Here is a 7,337-nt window from a genome sequence, read left to right on the forward strand (position 1 = left end):
ATTCTTCTGCCAAAAGAAAGTGGGATAAATGGCTAGGTCAAGCATGGAGAAAAATAGCTGCAGCTTCTGGCCACGATGAAAAGACATTAAAAATCAGAATGGAAGCAGGGGGAACCAGACAGAATTAAAAACATGGGATAATGTCGGTCAGTTCTGAACATAACATTTCCCAAAGGCTTCAGCAAGCAAGTCCAGTCTTCAAATTATTTCCAAGTTTCCAAAAGTCAATGGAATGGCTTGAGCTAAAATTTTCAAAAAAAGAAAGAAACTGGTCATTTTTCCCTTAAAATAGCATCAAGGCCTGGACTTGATGAGTAGTTTAAAGAGTTTACAGACAGAATGAAAGATACGTTTATTTTGGTGCATTGTTGTTTCAGAGTATAGATTTTCCATGAACTTTTCTGAAGACTCCTTTCATGCATGGATTTCAATTTCTTTTCCACCAATACAATCGTACCTTTTCATTCCATTTTCCATAAACTTTTTGAAATCCCCATATATAAACTGAATGAGGTGACTATTACTTTGAGCAATCAGAAAGGAATGAAATCTGTGCTAACAGGATTCTGCTCCCTTGAGCTGCCTTCACTCTAATTTGCCTTCCAAGGAGAACCAATGTTTAATACAGTGGTTTGTAGGAAATTATTCTTAAACCAACCGTTTCTCAGTGTACAGAATAGGATTTTGACACTGGATAGTATTCATGGGGTTGGTAGTATTCCATTCTTCCTAAAAAATCACTTGTCTGATTCTCATGTTTTCTTAAAGAGGTTCATTCCCTTTACAGGCACAACTAGACTTAGCATTTTAAAGGTAAATATTTATGAAATACCAAATCCATTAGTTTACTTCATTGGGACTTTCTTAATTTAAACTTTCAGGGAAAGCAACTGCAAGTCATCAATTAAAATTAAATTAGTCTAAATTAAATCAATAAGCCTAGTTGTTGATTTCAATGGGAATTTGGTTAGAAAATGGATAAGAGAATTGAGCACAGAGAAGATTCAACTGCTAATTACTTGCAAAAGTTTCAGCTTAAAGGGTAATAAGCATTTGACCCAGAAGTGAAAACAGAGGATGAGTTGCTGACTAGGAAGACCCCAGGCCACAACCTTAGCGACAGATTCAGTCATGACTTCCCATCAAAGAGACTGAATCCTAGTTAGTTCTAAAATGTTTCAAGCTGATCTTTTCTTAGAACTATGGCTGGGAGGCCATCAGGTACACACAACAAACAGCTGGGCTGGAGTAGACAGAATGAAAAAGCATCTTTCCACAAGCTATGAACCCTCAGCAAGCCACACTATAAATTCAAACCAAAATGTGGGGAAGGAAAGTGCCCTTTCTGTACACTTTTGTGACTTCTATTGAATATCTTGGCAAGTCCCTGGCAGGAGAGCATGTGCTACTTATCAGAATCACATAGAGTAGCTACAAAAACCAGGAAGTGGTTGGAAGGGACAGAGTGTAGTGATATACATACACCTGGTTTTAATTTGATTGTCAGATGTCATAAGGGTAGACTTATAAGGCTGAGCCTCATTTCTACTCTGAACCTATAGGGAATTATTGCTGATTTACTTTAGCAAAGTATGCTCTTGATTTCCATTCCAATTTCTCTGCTTAATAAAATAAGATGTCACGTGTCAACCTACACTGTAGTGAATTATTTCAACAACCCAAAGCCATTCAACTCTGCTTGAAAACTTGCCACAAAGCCAAGATCTGTCATAAAGCGTTAGGGTTGGTTACCCCTGGAAAACCCCCCAACAGTCAGATGAGCTGAGAAGCATCGCACAAGAAGAAAACTACGAAGGATGTCCAAACTTTATACACCAGAGAACTCTTCAGTTCAATCCACATCAGAGTTCTAGAGCCCCTTGAATTCCTCAGTGTCTAGGTTTAAATTTCTCTTTTTTAACTTTTATTTAGCAAATATAAATTTCTAAAGTACAGTTTATGGATTACAATGGCTTTTTTCCCCCATAACTTCCCTTCTACCCGCAACACTCCCAACTCCCACTCCCTCTCCCATTCCATTCACATCAAGATTCATTTTCAATTATGTTTATATACAGAAGATCAATTTAGTATATATTAAGTAAAGATTTCATCAGTTTACACCCACACAGAACATAAAGTGTAAAGTACTGTTTGAATACAAGTTATAGCATTAATTCACATTGAACAACACATTAAGGACAGAGATCCTACATGAGGAGTAAGTGCACAGTGACTCCTGTTGTTAACTTAACAAATTGACACTCAATACTTTATCCCTTTTAGTATTTTTTTTGTTCTACTTAATACTATTGGTTGAACTCTGTAATTAACACACAATTATTCTTAGGTGTTTAAATTTAACTGAAAAGTGATCCCTGTTAAATATAAGAGTGGGAATAAGAGAGGGAGGAGATGTACAATTTGGGATATGCTCAAGCTGACTTGCCCCAAACGGTAGAGTTAGAAATGTGCCAGGGGATTCCAGTTCAATCCCATCAAGATGGCATGTACAAATGCCATCTCACTAGTCAAAGTGATCAATTTCAGTTCACAATTGATCATAATGATAGGTCTAAGAGTCAAAGGGATCACACAAACAAGACTAGTGTCTGCTAATACTAACCGAGAGAATTAAAAAGGGAGAGAACTATCCAACATGGGAAGCGGGATACACAACAGACTCATAGAATGGCAGATGTCCTAAACAGCACTCTGGCCTCAGAATCAGCCCTTAAGGCATTCAGATCTGGCTCAAGAGCCCATGAGAGTATTTTAGGCATGGAAAGCCAAGACACTCTGGAAAAAAAAAAAAAAAAGAGGACCTAAATGAAAGATCTCTGCAAGTGCGATTCCAGTGGAAAGAATGGGGCCATCAAAGAAGGAGGTACCTTTCTCTGAAGGGAGGAGAGAACTTCCACTTTGACTATGACCCTGTTGGAATAAGATCGGAGTCGGTGAACTCAAAAGGCTTCCATAGCCTTGGCAACTCATGACTAGAGCCTAGGGAGATTACTGATGCCATAAACAAGAGTGTCAAATTGTTAAGTCAACAACAGGAGTCACTGTGTACTTACTCCTCATGTAGGATCTCTGTCCTTAATGTGTTGTTCAATGTGAATTAATGCGATAACTAATACTGAAACAGCATTTTACACTTTGTGTTTCTGTATGGGTGCAAACTGATGAAATCTTTACTTAATATATACTAAATTGATCTTATGTATATAAAGAGAATTGAAAATGAATCTTGATGTGAATGGAATGGGAGAGGGAGCGGGAGATGGGAGGGGTGCGAGTGGGAGGGAAGTTATGGGGGGGAAAGCCACTGTAATCCATAAACTGTACTTTAGAAATTTATATTTACTAAATAAAAGTTAAAAAAATAATACACATCTTCCACAAACTTTTTAAAGTGCCCTCATTTGGAATAGAAATTCACATTCTAATAAATCTGTCTGATTGATGAAGAGTAGAACATCCAGGCAAATGATAAGCCCCACATCTACATGTTGAAAGTTTGCCTTGCTCTCGGCCTGTTTCCATGTAGTGAGGAGCATGGGGCACAATTCAAGTAACCCTTCCCCTAACAAAGGTGACTGGCAGCATCTCCAACTCTGATCAATTACAGATGTATTTCACACAACCCAAACCAATGTGGTTAAAGGAGGAACTACTTTGGGGAGACTCTGTAGATCATAAATGTGATGAATGAACCTAAGAAGCCCCATCTGTAAGTGCTTATACGTTCTGTATGTGAGAATAAAGCTTGAACACTCTTCAAGAGGGATTCACTTTTATGGCAAGTATGTGTGGAATGTCCTGCAGAACTCCAGGATTTCACTTCCCTGGTGTTCATGTGTATAGGAATAAAAATGAACCAGGAAAAACAGACAGACTGTGTGAAACTCCCTCCTTAAACTGTTCCTTTGACTACTGGGAGGCAGGAATTCCCAAACGCCCCATCAGAAAGTATTCCCTTTTGTGATTTCCAGCAGAGAAATTCAGTTTGGCTCTGATTCAAGGAGCATCCTTACATCCTTAGCTCCTTTGAGATGCACCATCTCTGGTCCTACTGAGATCACTCAAGTGGAAAGTACAGTTCCTGAGATGGGCCCATCCCAGGGCTCGTCTCCCACCTCTCGCCTACCTATAGCTTCCACTCTCTGCTCTTTTGCCCTCTCTTCTACACAAGGCTGACAACCTGTTCTAAGGAACTACCTGGATTTTTGTAGTTTGTCCAAAGTACTCTAACTTCTCAGGAACAACAGATATATGGCTTCTCCTTTGAGCTTTTCTGTATCAAAGTAGCACTCTCAGCACTGCCTCTCAGAATCTTGGTGAATATGAACACATACATATCACACATATCCCAAAGCTGAAGAGACGTGTTCTGTTTCTGCCTCCAGTGTTCAAGGATGCTGGTGCTTCCTGCTAACATGTGTCATTGTGCAAATGTTACACCCAGATCTCCTTTAGAGATATAAACTGAGCTGCTTTAGTCGGTGAAAGTAAAATCCTAAATATTCAAGCACAAGTGACTTATTTCTAAAAAGAACAAGCTACTACATACTTATCAAGCACCCTATCTTGCCTGTCCAGTAGAGAAGCATGCACAACTTTTCTACTCCGCCTTCAAAATGTGATAAATCTTCCCTCTGGGGCAGAGAGTGCATCCTTGTATTTATCCAGAGAAAGAATTTAACTCTTGTCTACATGTTTTTAAAATAGGGAGGGGGAGAAGGAGGACGGAAAAGGGACCAGATTGTGAAGGATTGATTACTAAAGCAAAAAAATCAATCTCAAGACTTTGATGATTTAACGAGCCACAAAAGCATAGAAATGTAGGAGAAAGCCCTGATTGATTTTTAACTCCGTAATCCTTCCCACCCCATCTGTTATCCTGTATGGATCATATTAGCCATCATTATGACTAAGACAAGATAGGACCCTGACATCCGCCTGACATGATATAACTGTAAATGGAATCGGCTTATACACAAAGGCTTTTACCTGGTTATTAATAGTGTTCTCTGTGGGTGATGGACTGGACTGATATTAAAACCTCCGTCGGCTGTGTGGAGCCATTGCAATTTGATTTCAGTCCAAGAAGCAGCTCCTCAAGGTAGTTATTGCACAGTGCCCTGACAAACTGCTCGAGTATCATTCTTGGATACTCACCCTTTTAAGAGGCTCATAAACTACTGGGGGTGGATGACATCTTGTTGGCACTGAAGATTGCAAGCCACTACTGTTAGGCTGAAAGACACCAAGTATGTTCACTAACGCCTCAATGACATCCCTAGTCTTCTTTGCCACCTACGTGAACGCAAAGCAAGGGAAGATTTAGGGCCTACAGCTTTGCAGGTGACGTGCATTGTGGTAGAACACAGATGACTACATACAGAGACATTAAGGTCACTTCGTGAATTGCTTATTTCACTCATCTTTGATGAATCAGTGAAAAATATCTAGACTTTAAAGGTGATAGTTAGCTTTTCACCTCTGTGAGGCATCCTAACCTCTATTGCATTTCTAACAAAACCAAAATGATTTGGGGGATAAATTAGAAACAGATATTAGATGATATTAAAGACTGCAGAGATTCTGAAGCAATTTTTACCAGAAAAATCCACACTTTCCTTCTTTTCTTCAATGAAATACCTCCTTTTACTCAAAAGTAATTCACTGAACACTTACTTTGTACTAAGTATTTTCTATTGCATTAGGAAAACAGTAAAAAAGAAGATAGAATCCCTATTCTCATACAGTTTACAGTCACTGTCAGTCTCAGAATATTGTCGGGAGACACAGTCAAGGATATTTCAAAGATTTGTGGAAAACTGTGATTAGAAGGTAAGTTTATTTTAGTACAAAAAATACTTTTAAAATCCACAACATAAGGGTGTTTCCAAAAAGATTTATTAATTTATTTATTTGAAAGGCAAAGTTAAAGACACAAAGAGACACAGAGAAAAATCTTCCATCTGCCAGTTCACTCCCTAAATGGCCACAATGGGCCAGGCCAAACCCAGGAGCCAGGAGCTTTTCCTGGGTCTCCCACATGGGTGCAGGAGCCCAAGCACTTGGGCCATCTTCCACTGCTTTCCCAGGCTCATTAGCAGTGAGCTGGATGGGAAGTGGAGCAGCCAGGATTTCCTGGCACCCATATGGGATGCTGGCATCTCAAGCAGTGACTTTACCCACTATGCCACAATGCCAGCCCCACATCAGTGTTTTATAATGTACAGTTTACATGAGATTTTTGAAGACTCCTCATGGAGTACACAATCATAGGTGACCAATCTCCTGGGAACTCAAAGAACTTGACAGATTCCCTCAAGCTGGCTTCCCCCTGCCCTTGAAGTCAAGCCTAGTGATCAAATTCTGAACAACATCCTAAGAGGGGCCAAACAAGTGAGAGAGTGACTTGTATTGAAAAGTATTAACAGTCCTTTGGGAAAGTTGACTATTATCTTCACACTTATAACGAGGATAAGTTTGAGAATCTCTACCTTGAGGAGTTACATTATGGGGATCAGTTGTGAAAACTAAAAGAAGTTCTAGAAACACAGATGATAGATGGAACTTAAAACAGTGCCTGACATGTAAGGTTTCAATAAATGTAGTCAGTGATGAGGAGGATGCCCATGATGATGACACATCACCATGTCCACTCCCTTACTCAGTGAAATAGGCAGGAATGGTCTAAATGTTCCTGGTATTTCATGCACTTTCTCACCAGTGAGTCACATTCTCTTAGACAAACAATTGTTTACCCTTGAACTAACATTCATGCAGCTCATGCTAAGTCAGAGCCCCTCTCTTCTGCATCGTCTGACAATTTGTCAGATTCAGAATCTTTGAGATTATTCTCAGGAAGAGAGTCCAGGGAGTGCTACCCTCATTGTCATTATAAGCAACTAGCCAGATCTCTGTCATTTAATAGTCAGGATAAGATTTTCTTGAGATGGTCACATACAGATTTGATGATTAGTAAAAGTCCAGCATTCATTTACATCTAAATTCACCAAATCAACCACAATTATTCATATAATATTATAAGTTCTTCCTGTTGAAAACTGATTTTTCTGGAGAAATGGCCAATCTCTAAATGTGTTCTCTGGTCTCATTTTTTCAAAGAAATCCATCCTTTTCCTTCCTATCTCATCACAGTCACTCATGGATGTGGAGATGTCCCTGCCTCCCTGATGACTAGCAGCCCCCGATAGGGTCTGTGTTCACTGCTGTCCAAGGTATAGCACAAGAAGAGGCACATAGTAGTCCCTCAAAGAATAACTGTTGTATGGAATGATGAATAAATGTAGCAATGTTGA

The sequence above is a fragment of the Lepus europaeus genome, chromosome 1 (assembly GCF_033115175.1).
Source record: "Lepus europaeus isolate LE1 chromosome 1, mLepTim1.pri, whole genome shotgun sequence".
NCBI classification, from domain to species: domain Eukaryota; kingdom Metazoa; phylum Chordata; class Mammalia; order Lagomorpha; family Leporidae; genus Lepus; species Lepus europaeus.